This window comes from Balaenoptera ricei, chromosome X (assembly GCF_028023285.1).
Source record: "Balaenoptera ricei isolate mBalRic1 chromosome X, mBalRic1.hap2, whole genome shotgun sequence".
Lineage (NCBI taxonomy): Eukaryota > Metazoa > Chordata > Mammalia > Artiodactyla > Balaenopteridae > Balaenoptera > Balaenoptera ricei.
Genome location: NC_082660.1, coordinates 68,878,957 through 68,903,538, shown reverse-complemented (window position 1 = coordinate 68,903,538; position 24,582 = coordinate 68,878,957). Strand labels below are relative to the sequence as shown.

General features: G+C 38.4%; 1 protein-coding gene across 1 annotated transcript in view; it reads right to left on the bottom strand.

Moving 5' to 3' along the window:
• The window catches only part of ATP7A (ATPase copper transporting alpha), a 152,338-nt gene that overhangs the window by 91,634 nt on the left and 36,122 nt on the right, over positions 1–24,582 (bottom strand). The gene's annotated exons all lie outside the window — the stretch shown is intronic.

Genomic DNA, 24,582 nt, shown 5'->3' with positions numbered 1-24,582 from the left:
GGAACAACTGTAACTTATAGTGTGATTTGATCTGAAATAGACTCATAATTATTAGTTTATTTTTGTTATTTACTTTTAAAGTTAGAGATAAAGTTATTCCAAATGCAACACTTAACAATTCAGTTATGTCCACTGATTATTCTTATGAAATCAGTATTAAATTACTGTCTATTTTTACATAGAGAGACTTACAATATATATTCAATATAAAAGAATACATTTTGTCTAACTTTTGTTTTTAATGACTTGAAACAGCCTTTATTCAAAGTCAAAAAAAATAATGATCTCTAATGAACCACACTGCCAAAGATTTTCACATTCTGGTCATCTATGACTTACAATCTATATGTAAAAATAAGCTGTCGTTGCCCTGAGAAACTCTTCCTTCCTCTAGCCAGAGCAGCTGCTGTCAATAGGACAATATCTGAATCTTTGAATGAATGATAAGTGGAATAGGGAAGAAGTAGTAAAAATGAAGTTCTCCCTATTGCCTGAATTCTCCATTGCATGAAATTTTACAATCTAAAGAATATTATACTAATGAACAGCTTCCCTGTTTTCCAAATCTTTACTATGAAAATTTTCAACCACACATAAAAGGTTAAATAATACAATGAACATCTATCTGTATATCCTCTGCATGAATTCAACAATTGTTAACATTTTGCTATATTTGCTCTATTTTTCCTAAACTACTTTTAAGTTTTAGAGATCATAATACTTCAGCATGCATAGCCAAACAATAAGGTCTCCTGTAAAACCACAATACTATGATCACAGCTAAGAAAATTAATCATTGTACATCCTTTAATACAAATTCTCTATTTAAATTGTCCTAAATGTCCCAAGAATATCCCTTACAGCTTTTATTTTTTTCCAAATCAGGATCCAGACAAGGTTCACACTCTGCATTTGGTTGTGTCTCTTTTGTCTCATTTAATCTAGAACAGCCTCTCTCCTTTATCTCTTTTCCCCCAAGTAACTTTTTGAAGAATCTAGGTCAGTTGTCTTAATAGACATTGTATCCTCTTTTTAAAATACAAACTCCTCTTTGATAGGTTAAGGGGCTGATAGCTGGCATTACACCTCCTAATATCTAGGTATGATCAGTTACTACAATAGAACAGAGCCCAAATGGGACAGAAAAGGCAGGTAATTGTGAGCAAAGGATCCTTGGGATGTAAAGAACTCAGGGGCCCAGGTGAAAAGTCCAAGGCAGGGTACTTAAGGCAAGCATGAAGGCATTAGGGACTCCAACTAGGGAGAGGGTCACTGGGAAGCAGTAATGAGTATGAAAAGGGAAGTCGATAATGTCTAAAACAAACAGATCCTATCAATATTTTGTCTACTGTTAGCCCTGTGCCTAAAAAAGGAGTTGCTTCCTCTTTCCTCTTGTAGCACATGGCTGCCTGCCTCAAGGTCAGAACATTCAGACTTAGTACCTATATGGCTCAAATATGTTATGGGTCAAAATGGGGCTTTTGAGGGTTGACTCAGGTACATTACCAAAACTGACTAAATTGTTTTATAAGAAACTGTCAAGTTCAAAAAACAGAATTGGTAACAAACTTTTGGAATACAATACACTCAACAGATGAAGGCTAGTTTACCTGGTTAGTTAGGAATGTAAAATTGAAATACAATTTTATTATGGGGTATGCTCCAGACCAAAGTATTGGAGCATCTCTCAGGCTTACTGAGGAACTGAAAGAGACTAGTTAAGCAGAAAGGCACTTTTAAAGTGAGTGGATAATTCACCCTGGAAATATGTATTAGGGAGGAAAGAAATTCTGAGCATGAATGAAAATTACATTGATACAGCCACTTTTCCCACTACATCCTAATTTAAGCATGTCAAATCAACTATGAATAATATGTATTTCTTCTGCCCTCATAATTCGCCTGTATTTTTTCTTCAAAACTATACTTAAATTGGACCTTACACTCAAAACCTCAGAGAAATTCCATTCCCCTCATACTACTCTATTTTATATATATAATATATATATATATTTTATAGATAAAATATAACATACACAACTCTAATTGATTTTATAATATATGTATAACCATCTTTTGAATTTTAAATGTCTCAAAGATAGGTACAAAGTCAAGAACAGTTTTTGTAACCTCCCACTGCATTTAGCAAAATGACTCATAAAACAGACTAAGAGTGTAAATAATTTCATACGGTGTGGAAAAAAATGTATCTTTATGGGAGATGACAATATCAAATAAACAAATCTGGCATGCAGCTATTAGCAATGAGGTGACTCTGAGAAAAAGAGCATCCAACAACACTGAGGGAAATAACTTCCAGTTATTAAAGTATTTTGAGCCACTCCCTAAACAAAGATGGTAATCACCATCAGTAATAACATTTTCTAAGAGGAAGAACAGTATTATGACTAGATCATCATCTCTGATTTGGAAACAGAAACTGCAGAAGTTGAGTACAAACAAACATGACACATATGAAGTCTGACTGCACAAAACCACTATTTAAAGCTGATCAAAGAAGCTCAAACATTATTTTTATTTTTTATTTTTTATTAGTATTTTAAACTTATTTATTTTATTTATTGATTTTTGGCTGTGTTGGGTCTTTGTTGCTGCACGCAGGCTCTCTCTAGTGGTGGCGAGTGGAGGCTACTCTTCGTTGCGGTGCGCAGGCTTCTCATTGCGGTGACTTCTGTTGTAGCAGAGCACAGGCTCTAGGCGCTCAGGCTTCAGTAGTTGCGGCACGCAGGCTCAGCAGTTGTGGCTCACAGGCTCTAGAGCGCAGGCTCAGTAGTTGTGGCGCACGGGCTTAGTTGCTCCATGGCACGTGGGATCTTCCCGGAGCAGGGATCGAACCCACGTTCTCTGCATTGGCAGGCAGATTCTCAATCAGTGCCACAGGGAAGCCCTCAAACATTATTTTTAAATCACCCTAAAATAATGAGGCCTCATAATTTGAGAAAGGTTTCTGGATTCTTAATAAATTATATGGTAAAATTTAATTCTTTTTTTAGATACAGTTCTACATGGATAATTTTTGATCACTACAGTAATCAAGAAAATGCAAATTAAAACCACAATGAATATCATTTACTCCCATCAGGTAAACAAAAATTTCAAAATCTGACAATACCAAGTGTTAATGAGAATGTGGAGCAACAGGATCTCCCGTATTCAGCTGGTGAGAACATAAATTAGTACAACCATTATGGAAACCATTCGGTAATATCTGGCAGAGTTGAAGATATGCATATATTAGAACTCAACATTTTCACTCCTAGGCATATTACCCTAGAGAAAATCTCACATGTGTACAAGGGCACATGAACAAAAATGCCCATTGCAAAAAAAACCAAAACAACAACAACAAGAAAAACCCAACACTTTGGAAATAATCTAAATGTCTATCAACTGGAAAATAAAAAATAAGTGGTGATATATACATCATGGAGCATGATGCAGTAGTTAAAATGAATGAACTAAAATAGTGGTTCTCGGAGGACTGGTTCAAGATGGTGGAGTAGAAGGACATGCACTCACTCCCTCTTGCGAGAGCACCAGAATCACAACTAACTGAACAATCATCGACAGGAAGACATTGGAACTCACCAAAAAGGATACCCCACATCCAAAGACAAAGGAGAAGCCACAATGAGATGGTAGGAGGGGCACAATCACAATAAAATCAAATCCCATAACTGCTGGGTGGGTGACTCACAAACTGGAGAACACATACCACAGAAGTCTGCCCACTGGAGTAAAGGTTCTGAGCCCCACATCAGGCTTCCTAACCTGGGGGTCGGGCTACAGGAGAAGGAATTCCTAGAGAATCAGACTTTGAACGCTAGCAGGATTTGATTGCAGGACTTTGACAGGACTGGGGGAAACAGAGACTCCACTCTCGGAGGGCACACACAAAGTAGTGTGCACATTGGGACCCAGGGGAAGGAGCAGTGACCCTATAGGAGACTGAACCAGACCTACATGCTAGTGTTGGAGGGTCTCCTGCAGAGGCAGGGGGTGGCTGTGGCTCACCGTGGGGACAAGGACACTGGCAGCAGAAGTTCTGGGAAGTACTCCTTGGCGTGAGCCCTCCCAGAGTCTGTCATTAGTCCCACCAAAGAGCTGGGTAGGCTCCAGGGTTGGGTCACCTCAGGCCAAACAACCAACAGGGAGGGAACCTAGCTAGCCCCACTCATCAGCAGACAAGCAGATTAAAGTTTTACCGAGCTCTGCCCACCAGAGCAACATCCAGCTCTACCTATCACCAGTCTCTCCAATCAGGAAGCTTGCACAAGCCTCTCAGATAGACTCATCCACCAGAAGGCAGACAGCAGAAGCAAGAAGAACTACAATCCTGCAGCCTGTGGAACAAGAACCACATTCACAGAAAGATAGACAAAACGAAAAGGCAGAGGGCTATGTACCAGATGAAGGAACAAGATAAAACCCCAGAAAAACAACTAAATGAAGTGGAGATAGGCAACCTTCCAGAAAAAGAATTCAGGATAATGATAGTGAAGATGATCCAGGACCTCGGAAAAAGAATGGAGGCAAAGATCAAGAAGATGCAAGACATGTTTAACAAAGATCTAGAAGAATTAAAGAACAAACAGAGATGAACAATACAGTAACTGAAATGAAAACTACACTAGAAGGAATCAATAGCAGAATAACTGAGGCAGAAGAACGGATAAGTGACCTGGAAGACAGAATGGTGGAATTCACTGCCACAGAAGAGAATAAAGACAAAAGAATGAAAAGAAATGAAGACAGCCTAAGAGACCTCTGGGACAACATTAAACGCAACAACATTCGCATTATAGGGGTCCCAGAAAAGAAGAGAGAGAGAAAGGACCAGAGAAAATATTTGAAGAGATTATAGTCAAAAACTTTCCTAACACGGGAAAGGAAATAGCCACCCAAGTCCAGGAAGCACAGAGAGTACCAGGCAGGATAAACCCAAGGAGAAACACGCTGAGACACACAGTAATCAAACTGACAAAAATTAAAGACAAAGAAAAATTATTGAAAGCAACAAGAAAAAAACGACAAATAACATACAAGGGAATCCCATAAGGTTAACAGCTGATTTCTCAGCAGAAACTCTACAAGCCAGAAGGGAGTGCCATGATATATTTAAAGTGATGAAAAGGGAGAATCTACAATCAAGATTACTCTACCCAGCAAGGATCTCATTCAGATTCGATGGAGAAATCAAAAGCTTTACAGACAAGCAAAACCTAAGAGAATTCAGCATTTAGAGAAGAGCTAACACCCATCCTTCTCAAACTCTTCCAAAAAATTGCAGAGGAAGGAACACTCCCAAACTCATTCTATGAGGCCACCATCACCCTGATACCAAACCCAGACAAAGATACTACAAAAGAAGAAAATTATAGACCAATATCACTGATGAATATAGATGCAAAAATCCTCAACAAAATACTAGCAAACAGAATCCAACAACACATTAAAAGGATCATACACCATGACCAAGTGGGATCTATCCCAAGGATGCTAGGATTCTTCAATATATGCAAATCGACCAATGTGATACACCATATTAACAAATTGAAGAATAAAAACCATATGATCATCTCAATAGATGCAGAAAAAGCTTTTGACAAAATTCAACACCCATTTAGGATAAAAACTCTCCAGAAAGTGGGCATAGAGGGAACCTACCTCAACATAATAAAGGCCATATATGACAAACCCACAGCAAACATCATTCTCAATGGTGAAAAACCGAAACCATTTCCTCTAAGATCAGGAACAAGACAAGGGTGTCCACTCTTGCCACTATTATTCAACATAGTTTCGGAAGTCCTAGCCACGGCAATCAGAGAAGAAAAAGAAATAAAAGGAATATAAATTGGAAAAGAAGAAGTAAAACTGTCACTGTTTGCAGATGACATGATACTATACATAGAGAATCCTAAAGATGCTACCAGAAAATTATTAGAGCTAATCAATGAATTTGGTAAAGTTGCAGGATACAAAATTAATGCACAGAAATCTCTTGCATTCCTATACACTAACAACTAAAGATTAGAAAGAGAAATTAAGGAAGCAATCCCATCCACCACTGCAACAAAAAGAATAAAATACCTAGGAATAAACCTATCTAAGGAGGTAAAACACCTGTATGCAGAAAACTATAAGAAACTGATGAAAGAAATCAAAGATGACACAAACAGATGGAGAGATATACCATGTTCTTGGATTGGAAGAATCAATATTGTGAAAATGACTATACTACCCAAAGCAATCTACAGATTCAATGCAATCCCTATCAAATTACCAATGGCATTTTTTACAGAACTAGAACAAAAAATCTGAAAATGTGTATCGAGACACAAAAGACCCCGAATAGCCAAAGCAATCTTGAGAGGAAAAAAACGGAGCTGGAGGAATCAGACTCCCTGACTTCAGACGATATAACAAAAGCTACAGTAACCAAGACAATATGGTATTAGCACAAAAACAGAAATATGGATCAATGGAACAGGATAGAAAGCCCAGAGATAAACCTACGCACCTATGCTCAACTAATCTATGACAAAGGAGGCAAGGATATACAATGGAGAAAAGACAGTCTTTTCAATAAGTGGTGCTGGGAAAACTGGACAGCTACATGGAAAAGAATGAAATTAGAACACTCCCTGATACCATACACAAAAATAAACTCAAAATGGATTCGAGACCTAAATGTAAGACCGGACACTATAAAACTCTTAGAGGAAAACATAGGAAGAACACTCTTTGACATAAATCACAGCAAGATCTTTTTTGATCCACCTCCTAGAGTAATGGAAATAAAAACAAAAATAAACAAATGGGACCTAATTAAAATTAAAAGCTTTTGCACAGCAAAGGAAACCATAAACAAGACGAAAAGACAACCCTCAGTATGGGAGAAAATATTTGCAAATGAATCAACGGACAAAGGATCAATCTCCAAAATATATAAACAGCTCATGCAGTTCAATATTAAAAAAACAAACAACCCAATCAAAACATGGGCAGAAGACCTAAATAGACATTTCTCCAAAGAAGACATACAGATGGCCAAGAAGCACATGAAAAGCTGCTCAACATCACTAATTATTAGAGAAATGCAAATCAAAACTACAATGAGGTATCACCTCACACCAGTTAGAATGGGCATCATCAGAAAATCTACAAACAACAAATGCTGGAGAGGGTGTGGAGAAAAGGGAACCCCCTTGCACTGTTGGTGGGAATGTAAATTGATACAGCCACTATGGAGAACAGTATGGAGGTTCCTTAAAAAACTAAAAATAGACTTACCATATGACCCAGCAATCCCACTACTGGGCATATACCCAGAGAAAACCATAATTCAAGAAGACACATGCACCCCAGTGTTCACTGCAGCACTATTTACAATAGCCAGGTCATGGAAGCAACCTAAATGCCCATCGACAGACGAATGGATAAAGAAGATGTGGTACATATATACAATGGAATATTACTCAACCATATAAAGGAACAAAATTGGGTCATTTGTAGAGACGTGGATGGATCTAGAGACGGTCATACAGAGTGAAGTAAGTCAGAAAGAGAAAAGCAAATATCGTATATTAACTCATATATGTGGAATCTAGAAAAATGGTACAGATGAACCAGTTTGCAGGGCAGAAATAGAGACAGAGATGTAGAGAACAAACATATGGACACCATGGGGGGAACGTGGCGGGGGGGGGGGTGATAGCGGTGGGATGAATTGGGGTTGACATATATACACTAATATGTATAAAATAGACAACTAATAAGAACCTGCTGTATAAGAAAATAAAATAAAATTTTAAAAAATTTTAAAAAATAAATAAAGTTGTGGTTCTTACTGGGAGGAGGGGAGATTTCACCATTAAAGGGACATAGGGCAATGTCTGGAGACATTTTTGGTTATCACAACTGGGGTGGGGGGTGGAGCGGAAAGTGCTACTGGGATATCACTAAACATCGTATAATGGACAAGAAAGTTCCTCGCAACAAAGAATATACAGCCCCAAATGTCAACAAAACAGAGGTTGAGAAACTCCAAACTAGGGCTACAGGTAGCAACATGGATAAATCTCACAAACATAGTTGAGGACATAAAAAGTTTCAGAAGGATACAAAAGTCTAAAAATGTAAAACAATACCATATGTTTTTTTTGTATGCACACATATGTAGTAGTGTTAATTAAAATATAAAAATATGCATGGGAATAATAAACTCCAAATTCAGGAGTTTGAGGAGGAAGGAAGGGATGCAACTGGAACACAAAGGGAAACTTCAACTATATATGTAATGTTTAATTTCTTAGGCTGAGTAGTGGATGCACACATATGTTATAGGGTTCCCTATACTCTTTGTAGACCTTAGTTATTTCACTGTAAGAATTTTTAAAAGGAAAATAAACGAATGAACCTGGAGGACATTATGCTAAGTGAAATAAACCAGACATGGAAAGACAAAAACTGCATGATCTCACTTATATGTGGAATCTAAAGTTGAACTCTTAGAGACTAGAAGGGTGGTTATCAGGGCCTGGGGAGTGGGGGAAATGGGGAAATGTTGGTTAAAGGGTACAGAGTTTCAATTATGCAGGATGAATAAACTCTGGAAATCTAATGTACGCATGATGACTACAGTTAATAATTGTTTACTTAAAACTTGCTAAAAGAGATGTTAATTGTCCTCAACAGCAACAAAAAATGGTAACTATGTAAGGTGATGGATATGTTCATGGGTTTGATTGCAGTAATCATATCACAATGTATATGTATATCAAAATATCACGTTTTACAACTTAAATATATACAATTTCTATTTGTCAATTATACCTCGATAAAGATGGAGGAAAAAAGATTTTTAAGAAACACAGTCCACTTTAGGGGGAAATAAAGAAGAAAAATATATAGAGAGTGTGCAGAAATTAAGAGACAAGTTACCAAAACTGAAATAATTCAATAAGTGAGACCAATGATAAACTCTAACATATAAACAGGCAAAAATCACCCAGTCTATTACACCAGGGCTATAAAAACACCCCTGTTTTGTTAAGCAAATTAATAATTTCTAGCTATGCAAACACTGAACTAGTTGCCTTCAGAGTATATATATTTCCAAATCAATTTAATTTTTAAAAAGTTTTAAATTTTTTAGTTTTTTTCCTACCCATTTGCTTTTATTTAAAATCTACCACCTCTGAATTGAAAACAAAAGGAGAAAGCATTAGCTTCTTTATTATTTTATATAAAACATCTCGTTTAAATTGTGTGAACCTTTAAAATGAACACTGATCTTATTCCTTAACTTGTTTTCAAAATACTGAGTGTCTAACCTCTTTCATCACACAACTGTCACTATACAAACAGAAGACTAAGATTCCAGATGAAACAGCTGGAGTAGACTAGTGTATGTTTCAAAACATAATTGTTCTTTTCATTTGACCACTCCCAAAAGATTAGGAGTCAGTACTTCAGACATATTAGTAAGGTCAAAAAAGACCAGAACACTCTAGGAAAAGGCAATGTGCTTTGCTGGCCATTTTTGTGACTCCTTGACTAATCACCGCCTCTTACAAAAGAGCTGTCCTTGCGATAACTACAGATATTTCAGATTCCTATAGCATTTCGTATACATAATTTCACAACAATCCTGCAATATAAATACGGTAGTTGCCTCCTTTTAAAATTAAGGAAGCTAACACTCAGATTTACCTCTGCTCATACAGCCAATTCAAGCTGAAGTCTAGAGCTAACAATAGCCTCAAAGGGATTGACTTAATAGGGCAATGTTTGCAAAACGTATAAAAGAAAACCAGCCAGAGGTGGGGGTAGGGTGAGGAAAATGCTTGAAAACTATCATTACCCGGCAATGAACACAGGCGAGGGGACAAGTTACTCAGAAACTGAGAAATAAACCTCAAGTTACTAGCTGCTTTTCCACCAGGGACTGAACATTTGCTGCCTTGTCAATAATAGACTAGAGAAAAAAACCTATTTTTAGTATGGGTGAAACTTTTCTTGCCTCAGACAAGGCCATTTTTATCCCTGGAAAGTAGAGGGAAGTAGGATTCAACTATTTGACATTAAAACGTGTGAGCTACTTTTCAACCATATTATGGGTTAAATATGGTCTTGGTGCAGTAGTCTATCTTAGATTCTGATTGTTTGGTAGTTGGAAAGCTATTTTTCTCCCCATTGAAACAATCATCTGTTTCAAGCTTGTCCGACAAAATCTGTAGGTAAATCATGGACCACTTGTAATGCTATAGCTCTCTTCATAAGGAAAAATCCACCTTACAATTTTAGTTCTAAGACAAAATAGAGCCCCAAACCACTGATGAAAAAACATTAAATCCTATGAAAACTAAAAACAACTGACAGTGCTTAACCACTACATAGATTAAGTTGAAAAAGCACTTATTTTATATTCGCTATAACTGATTAAGAACAAATAAACTATAAAATAAATGATAAAGGTTTGATGAGGCTGAAAATGACGATTCAGTTTGACTAAACTTTTCAAGTATGTCACTAATTTTATAAAAACCATCACTAAAAAGGATAATGATGCTAATTACCCTACCAGACATTAAAATGTCTTTAAAAGTTTTATTTTATTTTTTTAAATTGGTTTATAACATTATATAAGTTTCATGTGTACAATATTACTAATGTCAGAATAGACAGATCCTTTGTAATGGAACAGAAAGTCCCAGAAACAGACATATATGTATATATAAGAATTTAGTTGCATAGCACAGGGAGATCAGCTCGGTGCTTTGTGACCACCTAGAGGGGTGGGATAGGGAGGGTGGGAGGGAGACGCAAGAGGGAGGAGATATGGGGATATATGTGTACATATAGCTGATTCACTTTGTTATAAAGCAGAAACTAACACACCATTGTAAAGCAATTATACTCCAATAAAGATGTTTAAAAAAAAAGAATTTAGTATATAATAAGGGAAGTATTTCAAATCAGTGGGGAAATAAATAAGTGGTGTTGCCATAACGTGCTAACCATGTGAGGTAAAGACGTTTAAATCCCATCTTACTCCAAAATTAATTCTAAATGAGTTAAAGACTGAAATGTAAAAAAAAAACGTTTAATGCTATAAAAGTGGATAATTAACAACAACAGCAACAACAGAACTTGGGGTGGAGAAGGCCTTTCTAAGCCTAAGCCAAAAGCAGAAACGGTAAAGGAAAAGATCTTGAAATTTAATTTTTATGCATTTTTAAAATGTCATGTGCCATAAAAAACCCATGTAAGCAAATTACAAAAATATATATGCATATGGAGTTTCCTTCTGGGGTGATGAGACGCTCTGGAATTAGATAGTAGTAATGGTTGCACAAGTCTGCGAATACACTAAAAACCCTGAATGACGTAAAATTATACTGAATTTTATGACATGTAAATTATATCTCAAAAAAGTATATGTAATATATATGTCAGACAATTGACAAAATAAGAAATCCAAAATTCCAATAAACATATAAAAATTTACATTTAAAGTTACAAATTAAAACGACTAAAATACATTTTCCACCTACTAGATTAGTAAAATGTGTCTATTACCACATAGCTTAAAACAACAAAACAGGAAACAACCTACATTTTTTACAGTAGGGCACTGGTTAAATAAACTCCAGTAGATCCACACTTTTACAGATAGTTGTCATATTTTTTGGCTACCCAGCATCCAAACACACAGCTTGGGTTAAGGAAATCCCCTGCTGTGAGTAAGCGTCTTGGTAATAGGCAGTAGGACCCACCCCCACTACTGAAGCCAAAGTGGAAGGAGGAGGTATTCCCTTTCCCTTCATCCTTCAAGCTGAGATGCTGCTAAGTGATTCTAGATCTGGCTGGGCAGATACCTCTGCCCAGGGTTTTGAATTCTGAGAATGACACAAATACACAGTGAGAGTTCAAGAGAATTCGCAGCAGCTTCAGCAACAGAGTCAAGATGCCAGCAGTGGTGGTGGCAAAAGTCCTGAGAAATCCGGTGCCACTGGAGAGGTCCTCACCAGACTATACGTGGGGGGTGTGACCTTGGCTGCTTTAGCCTCCCTGGGTTCCTGCCCATTTTTCCAAGCCTGGCTGACCATCTTTCCTGTTGACTCTATAAACAATCTTCATAGCCTACCAATAAATTCCTTGTCTGGTTAAGTGAGTTGAACTGCTTTATGTTGTTTGCAAGCAAAAACTCAGCATAATACATGTATAATAAATACCATGTGGCCATTAAAAACAATGATGTAGATCTCCATTTACTCATGGGGAAAATGTTCAGGATACATTAAGTAAGAAAAAGCAAATTTTCACTCTGCAAAAAGTTCTCTAAACCCACCACCAATGGGTTAACTAATGGTCTCCATTCTATCACCCAAATATTCAGATGCCCACAGCATGCTTAAGTGCACTCTTTGTCCCACCAGTAGTGTGTTGACATACTTAGTTTCATCTGTGTTTGCTCCCAAGCCTGTTTATGCCCACTGAACTTCTTTTAATCGTGTGATTTAATTAAATATTATGTAAACTTATGAAACATGAGTATAAAAGAGAGTTACTATTTCTGTGAAAACAAAGGTGAATGCTTTAGAAAGATTCAATAAAGGTGAGCAGTAAACTGCTGAAATAGCTGCACATAAGCAACTTTAACAGAATGGGGGGAGAGAAATCATAAAGATCTAAAAATTCTATTCTCTACTTTCATGAAAGCAAACTAGAAATTGGAAATCTGGAAACCTGGAATGAAACAATATGGATGTGGTTTATACAAGAAAGAAAAGGAGGAATTTCAAAGGACCCATATACAAGGAAAAGGCCTTGGCCCTACATATAAATATTGGAGAATGAATGAATATATGTTCTAGGTTTTTACAAAATGAATAGGCTACATATAGTTATTATGGCTCCTTTCTTCAACTGACCAACCACTGGATGGTTCAGGAGAGTTTCTACCATGTTTCCATCTTCTGCAAAGGAAGACTCTAGAACATACCACAGAACAAAGAGGAAAAAATACCTGATTTCATTTTGTTTTAAAGGGCCCTGATAATTTACATTTTCAGCCTTGACTAAAACCTGTCATAAGCCAACTTTTTTTTTTTTTTTAAAGCTGTGAGGGTATTTTTTTTTAATTTTTGTATTATTTATTTATTTGTGGCTGTGTTGGGTCTTCGTTTCTGTGCGAGGGCCTTCTCTAGTTGTGGCAAGAGGGGGCCACTCTTCATCGCGGTGCACGGGCCTCTCACCATCGCGGCCTCTCTTGTTGCGGAGCACAGGCTCCAGACGCGCAGGCTCAGTAGCTGTGGCTCACGGGCCTAGTTGCTCCACGGCATGTGGGATCTTCCCAGACCAGGGTTCGAACCCGTGTCCCCTGCATTGGCAGGCAGATTCTCAACCACTGAGCCACCAGGAAAGCCCAAGTTAACTTTTACAAATAGTTGGATTGAGACTGTGTATCCCTAACAAGGACATCACTGAAATTTACACTTTAAAGAATTTTCTTCCCTTCATTGAACTTCCTGTTTGTCCTATAAAGCCATGAAATGTTGCAATGGCCTATTACAATGGCTATGTCCAATAGTTATGCTATTTTTTTAAGTTGTTTCCATTAAGAATCCTCAGTGGAAGTCAGAGATGATTTTCCTCACATAGTTTTATATGACATTTCTTCTTCCTCTAAAAGTATTCATGGGCTTAGGAAAATTATTATTTCCTGAGAAAGGCAGATACTTTGTAAAAGTTTGTGTGTGTGTGGGTGTGTGTGTGTGTAAAATACACATAACATAAAATTGATCATTTTAACTATTTTTTTAATTAAAGTATAGTTGACTTACAGTATTACATTAGCTTCAGGTATACAACATAGTAATTCAGTATTTTCATAGAATATATTCCATAAAAAATTGTCATAAAATATTGACTATGTTCCCTGTGCTGTGCATTACATCTTTGTAACCTATTTATTTTATAGCTAGTAGTTTGTACCTCTTAATCCCCTTCAGCTATTTTGCCCCTCCTCCCACCCTTTTCCCCTCTGGTAAACGCTAGTTTGTTCTCTATATCTGTGCATCTGTTTCTGTTCTATTTGTTCATGTGCTTTATTTTTTGGATTCCACATATAAGTAAAAATATACAATATTTGTCTTTCTCTCTGAGTTATTTCACTAAGCATAATACCCAGGTCCATATATATATATATATATATCTTTTAATATTGGTGTTTTCATTTTCTTTTGATAAACACCTAGAAGTGGCACTGCTGAATCACATGGTAGTCCTGTTTTTAATGTTCTGAGGAACTTTTATATTGTTTTCCATAGTGGCTGTACCAATTTACATTTCCACCAGCAGTGCATGAGGGTTCCCTTTTCTCCACATCTTAGCCAATACTTGTTATTTCTTGTCTTTTTGATGAAAGCCATTATGACAGGTGTGAGGTGATATCTCACTGTGGTTTTGATATGCATTTCCCTGATGGTTAGTGATGCTGAGCATCTTTTCATATGTCTGTTGGCCATCTGTATGTCTTCTTTGGGAAAAATGACTATTCAAGTCCTCTGCCCATTTTTTAATTGAATTGATTTTTTAAAATATTGATTTGTATGAGTTATTTATATATTTTGGATTTGACCCCTTATCAGACATATTGTTTGCAAATGTCTTCTCCCATTCAAGGCTGTCTCTTCATTTTGTTGATGGTTTCCTTCTCTGTGCAAAAACTTTTAAGTTTGATTAGCTCCCATTTTAAAATTTGTGCTTCTGTTTCCCTTGCCTGAGAAGATAGATACAAAAACTATTGATAAGACCAATGTCAAAGAGAATACTGCCTATACTTTCTTTTAGGAGTTTTATGGTTTTAGATCTTACATTTAGGTCTTTAATCCATTTTGAGTTTATTTTTGTATATGGTGTGAGGAAATGTTCGAGTTTCATTCTCCTGTATGTAGCTGTCCAGTTTTCCCAACACCATTTACTGAAGAAACTATCTTTTCCCCATTGTATATTCTTGCCTCCTTTGCCATAGATTAACTGACCATATAATTGGATTTATTTCTGGGCTCTCTATTCTGTTCCATTGATCTGCTTGTCTGTTTTGTGCCAGTACCATACTGTTTGGATTACTGTAGCTTTGTAGTATTGTCTGAAGTCAGGGAGTATGGTACCTCCAGCTTTGTTCTTGGTTTCACTGATCTTTTGTTGTTTCTTTGGTCTTTATTTTATTTATTTCCACTCTCATCTTTATTATTTGCTTCCTTCTGCTGACTTTGGGCTTTGTTTGTTCTCCTTTTTCTAATTCCTTTAGAATTAGAGGGCTGGAGCCAGATATGAGCCAGGGCCGTTTTAACCATTTTTAAAGTGTACAGTTTAGTAACATTAAGTACATTCACACTGTTGTGCAACCATCACCACCATCCATCTCCAGAACTTGCTCATCTTCCTAAACTGAAACTATACTCATTAAACACCAATTACCCATTTCACCTCTACCCACCCCCTAGTAACCACCATTCTACTTTCTGACTCTACGAATTTGACTACTCTAGGTTCCTCATATAAGTAGGATCATTTGTCCTTTTTTGTCTGGTGTATTTCACTTAGCATAATATCTTAAAGGTTTACCCATGTTGTATCACATGTCAGAATGTTATTCCTTCTTTTTTTTAAAAAAAAAAAAAGAAGTGTGTGTCCCCGTGTGTGTGTATGCACACATGTGTATATGGCCTTTTATTTCTGTTTTTTCTTTTTAAAATTTATTTATTTATTTATTTATTGGCTGAGTTGGGTCTTCGTTGCTGCATGCGGGTTTTCTCTAGTTGTGGCGAGTCGGGGCTACTCTTTGCTGTGGTGCGCAGGCTTCTCTTGTTGTGGAGCATGGGCTCTAGGCACGCAGGCTTTAGGAGTTGTGGCACGTGGGCTCAGTAGTTGTGGCTCGAGGGATCTAGAGCACAGACTCAGTAGTTGTGGTGCACAGGTTTAGTTGCTCCACAGCATGTGGGATCTTCCCAGACCAGGGCTCAAACCCGTGTCTCCTGCCTTGGCAGGTGGATTCTTAACCAGTGCACCATCAGGGAAGCCCGGAATGTTATTCCTTCTTAAGGCTGAATAATACTGCATTGTATGTATATACCATATTTTGTTTATCTACTCATCTTCTAATACACCTTTGGGTCGCTTGTATCTTTGTGCTACTGTGAATAATGCTGTTATAACCACTGTTATACAAATATCTGTTTAAGTCCCTGCTTTTAATTCTTTTGGGTATATACTTAGACTTGGAATTGCTGGATCATTTGGTAATTCCATATTTAATTTTTTTAGGAATCACCATACTGTTTTCCATAGCAACTGTACCATTTTTCATTCCTACCAACAATGCACAGGGGTTTCAATTTCTCTACATCCTCACCAACACTTGTTATTATTTTCTGTTTTTTAAAAAATAATAGCTATCCTAACGGGTGTGAAGTGGTAACACACTTTTTTACATCTCAGAAATTTCAATAAAGAATTAGTGAATTAAAGCTAAAATATGAGAGATGGAAAGCCATAACCTTCCGTTATTAGCCATTTCACTGTTACTTTATTTCATTTACAATGTATTCTTACAATTTTTCTAGACAATTTCTTCTATATTCGGATTTCATGGCAAGAACTTGTTACAATATATACTTTAAACGTGAAACAGTGTATGTTTTCAGCTCTATTTTAGGTATGATTAGTTTAATAGGTTAGCACAAGAACTTGGAATGAGTTCAAAGAGATCAGGATAAGAAGATGTAGGAATTCCCTGGCGGTCCAGTGGTTAGGACACAGTGCTTTTTCACTGGCATGGGCTGGGTTCAATCCCTGGTCGGGGAACTGAGATCCTGAAAGCTGCGCGGCACCGCCAAAAAAAAAAAAAAAAAAAGATGTAACAAATGGTCACTAGTAAGTGTTCTTGGCTCAACATGTGCTTATTTTTAGAGTGGATACAAAAGAGGAAATGTTGTGAATTTCATTTACATCAGTTCTTGGGAAACTTAGCTTTCAGATTTAAGCACATTTCTCTAAATTTTTTCCTACAGCTAGCAAGAGTATACTAAAGGGGTAGAGTATACTAAAGGGTACAATATTGTGCTTTCAGTACTATAAATGAATAGCCAAATAATAATGAAGCAATACTAGCCACAATTACTATAACAAAGTAGACTGACCAGTAAAGATGATGTGGGCAATATCTAAACTCTAGGAACATATTACTCTATCGCCCTGAACAACTTGTTTGTTCTATCTACTTTGGAAAGTAATAGCAGAGGAACTGAACTCTATCATTAAAAGTTATTTATTCAGGGACTTCCCTGGCAGTCTAGTGGTTAAGACTCTGAGCTTCCACTGCAGGGGGCACAGGTTCAAGATCCTGCATGCCGTGCAGTGAAGTTACTTATTCAAATACTTGTCCTCAACTCACCTAGGCATTTATATAAATGTCTCTCACACAAGAATAAAATAATTTGTAGTACATTTAGGACCAACGAAACTGCATGAAATCTCAGGAAAATTTAAATAGGAAATTATGCCTATTTTAAACTAGGCAAATGTACATAAACAGCAACCTAGTACTAGTTATTGCTATATAAGTGCTACTTATAGTTACATAGTAAGTATTATTACTATACAATAAAAACTCAGAGATTAACGGCATGAGCCAAAATCACATATACTTACCCAAACACTGATCCAAAGATAATCACTTTTTTGCTTCTCCATAAGGACTCCAACGAGTGGCAGATAAGGCTACAGCATAAACATGTGCCTCAACTTTTTTCCCTCTTACTTAGATGAAAATAATCTATTTCAAATATTCCAAATATGAACTGGGGAGAAAACCAGATTGGAAGGAGAGACACCCAAAGAGAGAGATACCCAAAGCAGTTGTTCAATAAACATTTTTTTGTTGTTGGGTGGATGGTCAGTTGACTGGATGGACAGACAAACCAACTCTGAATTCTCCTGCGAGATAAGAAAGCTGAAAGGGGGAAAGTGATTTCTTCTTGGTCAGAAGACCAAAAATGGTGGGAAACTACTAACATTCTAAGATATTTTCCAGATATTCTTTACTTTTCCCTTGACTGCTAAATGAAAACTCAAAGGAGCAAGTCCACCTTAGCTCAGTGATCAATATTAGTATCACTGTACTTCCCTGGTGGTGCAGTGGTTAAGAATCCACCTGCCAATGCAGGGGACACTGGTTCGAGCCCTGGTCCGGGAAGATCCCACATGCCACGGAGCAACTAAGCCCGTGTGCCACAACTACTGAGCCTGCGCTCTAGAGCCTGCGAGCCACAACTACTGAGCCTGCGTGCCACGACTACTGAAGCCCGTGTGCCTAGAGCCCGTGCTCTGCAGCAAAAGAAGCCACCGCAATGAGAAGCCTGTGCACCGCGACGAAGAGTAGCCCCCGCTCGCCACAACTAGAAAGCCCACATGCAGCAACGAAGACCTAATGCAGCCAAAAATAAATAAATTTAAATAAATAAATTTTTAAAAAGACAATAACTTGAATATATTAAGTTAAATAAAATATATAATTAAAATTAATTTCCCATTTCCTTTTTTTATTGTGGCTATTAGAATAATTTAAATTACATGTGTAACTCACATTTTATTTCTATTGGACAGTGCTGTTCTAGAGTCATTATTTTATCTTTTAAAGTTACGTCTATGATCCACCTGGAACTACATTTTGTATACAGTATGAGGTAGTAGTCAAGGCTCATTTTCCCCCATATGGATACTGAATTGATCTGCTACCATTTATTGAAAGAGATTTTCCTTACATGTAATGTTCTTGTCAGATTTTGTTATAAAGGTTACACTTATTCCATAAAAAGAGTTGGAAAGTATTATTTTTCAGTTCTCTAGAAAAGATTGGTGTTAGATTGGTGTTAGCTCTTTACTAACTGGAAAAATTCACCAGAGAAGCCACTTGGACCTCGAGTTTTCCTTGTGGAAAGGCTGTTATATCAGTTATTGAGAGAGGTGTATTAAAATCTCCAACTATAATTATGGACCTATTTCCCCTTTTAGTTCTGCCATTTTTTTTAAATGCTTTACATCACTCTTTATTTCAAAAGTGCTTTACTAACATAGACTAATCTTTACAACATTCAAGGGAGGTAGATAAGTATTACACCACTTTCACAGATGGAAAAACTGAGGCAGAGATTAGTAAGTTGTATTGAAGGGCATAATATATGGCACAATTAGAAAAGAGTTTGTTGCAGACATGAATCACTGGTGACCTTTTCTGTGACTTCTGAGTCCCACCAACACAAAAGTAGCGGATGCAGCAAGGAAGCAGATGGTCGATATTTTGTCTAGTCCAAGGCTACACTTCACCTTGTTGATACCACATGTTGAATATGCTGGTTTTGGGCAAGTATCTCCCTTACACACATTCTCACATGACTCCAACTGTAAAAGGGGGGACAGTGGGAACTGCTGTAGGTGCAGAAGGAGGGGTTGGAGAAACAGGGCTGGGAAGGCAGAAGATAGAAGAGAAAAGGGCAAGGAAGAACAAGAGGACCAGCTGGGAAGCAGCCCAACAGAAAGGAAAGCCACAGCAGAAAAGAAGTGTCATTCCATTTGAACAGCTCAGACATCCAGAGATACTATTAAAAGGGTAATTCTTAGCAATGACATTACAGAGCCACTCTTCTTGGCTTTGCCAAATATAATTATCAGGTCCTTCTGACATTCCCAGGAGGCAAAACCATTCCTTTCCCCTGGTCCAGACCAAGTGCTGATGTAATTGACCTGACACTGCAGAAGCTGTTGACAACTCAAATGCACTGCCCCACCATACCTCTCTTCTTCTGTTCTCTTTCTTCTTAAAAAAAAAAAAAGCCAATGCATTTTAAGATTCTCCCTGAAAAGTTCCTAAAATATTTGCTAATTTTTAATGCATAATAAGGTAGGATTCTATGTTTGATTTTTGGAAACAGGCTCTAATAGGGATACACGGGAATTAACATCCCCTCTCAGCCAGTGTACCTTTACACATGGGACACTTAAAAAATACCCTGAAATCTGTGGATGCCAGCTAGAAAAGAATTGAAGCTCAAGATAAAGAAATCCAGTTGAGGGACTTTCCTGGTGGTCCAGTGGGTAAGATTCCGCGCTCCTAATGCAGGGGGTCTGGCTTCGATCCCTTGTCGGGGAACTAGATCCCACATGCATGCTGCAACTAGGAAGCCCGTGTGCCACAAGTAAAAAAAATTAAAAAATAAAAAAATAAGATCCCGCATGTAGCAATTTGCAATTAAGACCTGGCACAGCGCAGCCAAAATAAATTAAATAAATAAATATTTAAAAAAATAAAAAGGGAAATCCAGTTGACCCTTGAACAACATGGGTTTCAACTGTGCTGGTCCACTTATACTCAGATTTTTTTTCAATAAATGGGTACTACAGCACACCATCCGCAGTTGATTGAATCCCCAGATGCAGAACTGCAGATACAGAGGGCTGACTGTAAAGTTATAAGGGGATTTTCCACAGCTGGGGGTGGTGGGCACCCCTAGCCCCCAGGTTGTTAAGTGTCAACTATAATCTTTCTTGCTCTTTCAAGTGTGAAGCCATTATAAGAGATGGTGACTGATGCACCACCAGCTGCAATGGAGGTACTGATGGCAGAGGGAGCACCAAATTGAGTCGGGGGACAAGGACCCAGCAGGGAGGGGTTAAAACGTCAGATGAACAGGTGCAAGAGGCAGCACAGGAGGCTGAAGAGGCAGAAGTCAGAGCAAAGAGGTGACAGCCAAAGAGGAGATGGGAGGAGGTGCTGGTGTCTGAGGCTGAGTGGGTGGGAGCAACTGCACTAGTTCATGTCTAGGCCTCTCCTAGGATACGTCAGCCAGAAATGCATCCGTTATTTCAATCAGCATCATTCTTTCCGGCATCTAGCTTTAAAACTTTACCCAACCCCTCCAACAAAAGCAATGTGCTGCCAAGCCTGACTGATTCCACTTTGGCAACGCCCTTCACGTTGGTCTCCCTCGTTTCTTACTAGGTCCTCCTATCATCTCATCCTAACCAAACCCTCCTACCTCATCTCCTGGATTCCAGTCTTCTCTAAACTCAATTCCATCTTCTCATCTTCCTCCTGGAGCGCAGTTTTGATCATGTTACTGCCCAATTCGGAAATTCCCCCATGTCCTCCCAATTATGTGTCTCACCGTCTTGAATCTTCAACAGGACCTTGCATCTAGTGAAGTTCCTCTCCTTTCTGAATCTGCACCTACCAAAATACCAACTCTAAAGATTTAGCTCAAATGCCACCTCCTCCAGGCTTTCCTTCAAGTTTCTTCACTCTCTGCTGAGCTTCAAATGCTCTAGAAGACGTGCCTGATCAAGTACATGATAGCTGTGTACAAGCCTTACATCCCCTACTGGGCTGTGTCCATGATTTGGCAGGTCAGGGGATGGTGAACTGTGTCTTAGTATTTATCAGTCAATTCTCTACAGCACCTACCAAGAAATGATTATTGCATTTCCACCTCAGGTAAGGAACTACTCAAAAGTGGAATGAATTGGGATGTACCTGTTCATGAGTGGAAGCATTACAAGTATCTTGTAGATGTGATCTGGCTCTCAGGATAAAGCAAATCCACGATATAGCTTTGAGGGATGGGGTGGGGGGAGGCAGGTGGGGCTATTTGTTTTCGAGTCTAGAGACCTAGGACTGAGGTTCTGCTTTGCTGTTCACTAGCTTTCAGCCTGGTGCAGGTGGTTCTTCTCTGAGCATCATTTCCTCACTTCTGCAGGACTTCACAGGACTAAGGACCAAATGAGACACATTTGTGAACTCTACACCAGTGGTTCTCAACCCCAATTGGGTATCATCACCCCCTGTAAAGCTTCCAAAAAATATAGAGGACCAGGCCTCAACCCAGGTAAACTGAATGAGAATCTCCTGGGAGTGGGACCCAGCGGGACTAATTTTTTATAAAATACTGTTTCTAATGCATACTCAAGGTTGAAAACTGTTATAAACTCATAAATACCATTAACAGTAGAACAAAGTGCTTTAGCCTGCTGGTTTAATTATCCTTTATTTGTTCAGTTAGGAATTAGTTCGATGCTTTTTTTTTTCTATTTTTATTTATTTATTTATTTTTGGCTGTGTTGGGTCTTCGTTTCTGTGCGTGGGCTTTCTCTAGTTGCGGCAAGCGGGGGCCACTCTTCATCGCGGTGCGCGGGCCTCTCACTATCGCAGCCTCTCCCGTTGCGGAGCACAGGCTCCAGACGCGCAGGCTCAGCAATTGTGGCTCACGGGCCTAGTCGCTCCGCGGCATGTGTGATCTTCCCAGACCAGGGCTCGAACCCGTGTCCCCTGCATTGGCAGGCAGATTCTCAACCACTGCGCCACCAGGGAAGCCCCTAGTTCGATGCTTTTATAGTTCCATTATGTGTGTGAGCATTTTTTGTGTTGTTCTACATTGTTATTTGTGTGATTAGGTGGTAATTCTGGGAGAGGAATAATATCCGGCACAAAGCTGTACACAAAAATGTACCTAACCCAATGGGTTGTTTTTTGTTTTTTTGTTTTTTTTTTTGAGAATAGGTAAAAGCTTCACAGGGTCCTCTAAAACCTTGCTACACAGAACTGTGGTGGCCAGACAGGCAGACCTGGCATAACCTGGGAGCTTGTGAGAAATGCACAGTCTCAGGCCCCCCCACCAGAATCTGCATATTAAGATTTCCAGATGGCTCAGTAGGTGAAGCAAAGGCAAACTTTTCTCAGTTCACATCATCTGTGTTGAGGACCTGCCACTCCCTGCCCTAATCTGTCTCCCATAAATCGGTTAAGCTTGGGACTTTTTCCAGATGCTGCTTCTCTAAAGGGTCCATTTGGTAAAAACTAAATTAAGAACACAAATCCTTACAAAAGCATCCTTCCTTTGAAAGAAGACTAGTCTTCACAGGGTTCCTTCAAATAACCAGTTCCTCTAAGATATTTAAAATATGATCAGTGTATAAAATAAATTGATATCCACTTAAGTTTTATGCAGTGCATGTATTAGTATACATGTACTTTACTGAACTTACAGACCCTGGGACCCAAATTCCAAAATTATGAAAGGAAGGAAGCTTAGCCACTGCAGTAAACTCTCCCTGTTGACCCACGCCCTCCGGACAACTATGATGTTAGCAGTGCTCATCCAAGACTGTGCAGATCACATCACAGTCAAGGAGTTGTAGCAGATTCTAACCATCATCTAGACCAACTCTCCTGTTTTATAGACAGGAAACACCAGGGCCAAAGACTAAATGGAGTAACTTAAGGTCACATAGCACTTGAGACAGAGCCGAGCTCAGAATTCAAGCCCTGACTCCTCGTCCTGCACTCCCTATATAGCCTCTGTCACACATACTGCTCCTTCCCCACCACATGGCCTTGAACTTTCCTTCTCAGAAATTGCTGACCTGCCTTGGCACTTAACTGTCACTTTGCTTCTTCCAGCTACTGTTATGCCCAACTCACAAGACTGTTTTTCTCACTAGGCTACAGGAGAAGTTATATCACAGCTCAGTCAAAATATCCATTTATCAATCCACGTTTCCAAATATATTGGTAATGGATTCTGAAAAAGCTCAATACTAACTGCATACTATGCAGACTACGTAGCATCACTATCAGCGAGCACCAGGAGCATGGCGAGGGCAGGGCCTTTCCTTAGGCGGCTAAAGATTAAAAACAAGGGCAACCATTTACTCAGTAGTACAAAGTCGGTAGGATACTACAGCAGGAAGCCAAAAACTGTAGCACAGTGGAGGCGGGCAGCACCTTTACACACTGTGTAAAACATACACAGTGTGACTATAAAATCACAAGTCTTGTCTTTTAATAAAACAAGCATGACAGAATGTAGAGCTCTAAACGAACGTTTCTCCCTCAAAGTAGTCACATCCTTAGTTCCAACAAAGCTACACCTGCTGGAGACATTATTTGGAACTCCTCTTTGGGGAAAGGAAGGCTTTAAAAGGCAGCCTATGAGCCACATTAAAAAACAGCCTTCCATTATGTTCGGCCGTTTAAAAACAGAATATCCACGCTCCAAAGATGACATTGAAAAAATGAAAAATGTGCTATAGCTCTTGTGGAGGCTCCGAAAGACCTCTAGCAAATTCTGAGTAACAGCATCACCACTGGAGAAACGTGTGTCCTCCCAGGACAGCCACTTTCAATGGGAGGGCATTCATTTGGATAGACAAGGTCTGACGTCTATTTAAAAAAAAAAAAAAACCCACAAAACCCAGCCACACTCCTTTATAGTCACACTTGCATTTGATTAAAAAAATACAATACTCACACATGGTTCTTGTATGAATTCTAATTAAGAGACATTACATTCAGAATGATAGCACTCATAGTGATAATTTTCAGAAGACTCTAACAGCTTCTTTGCCACTTCAGGGGTACGTAGGGTGCAGCTGTTTACCTGAATGTATTCTTAAATAAGTGACTACTACCACTCTCATCTTCCTAGTTGTAGCTCT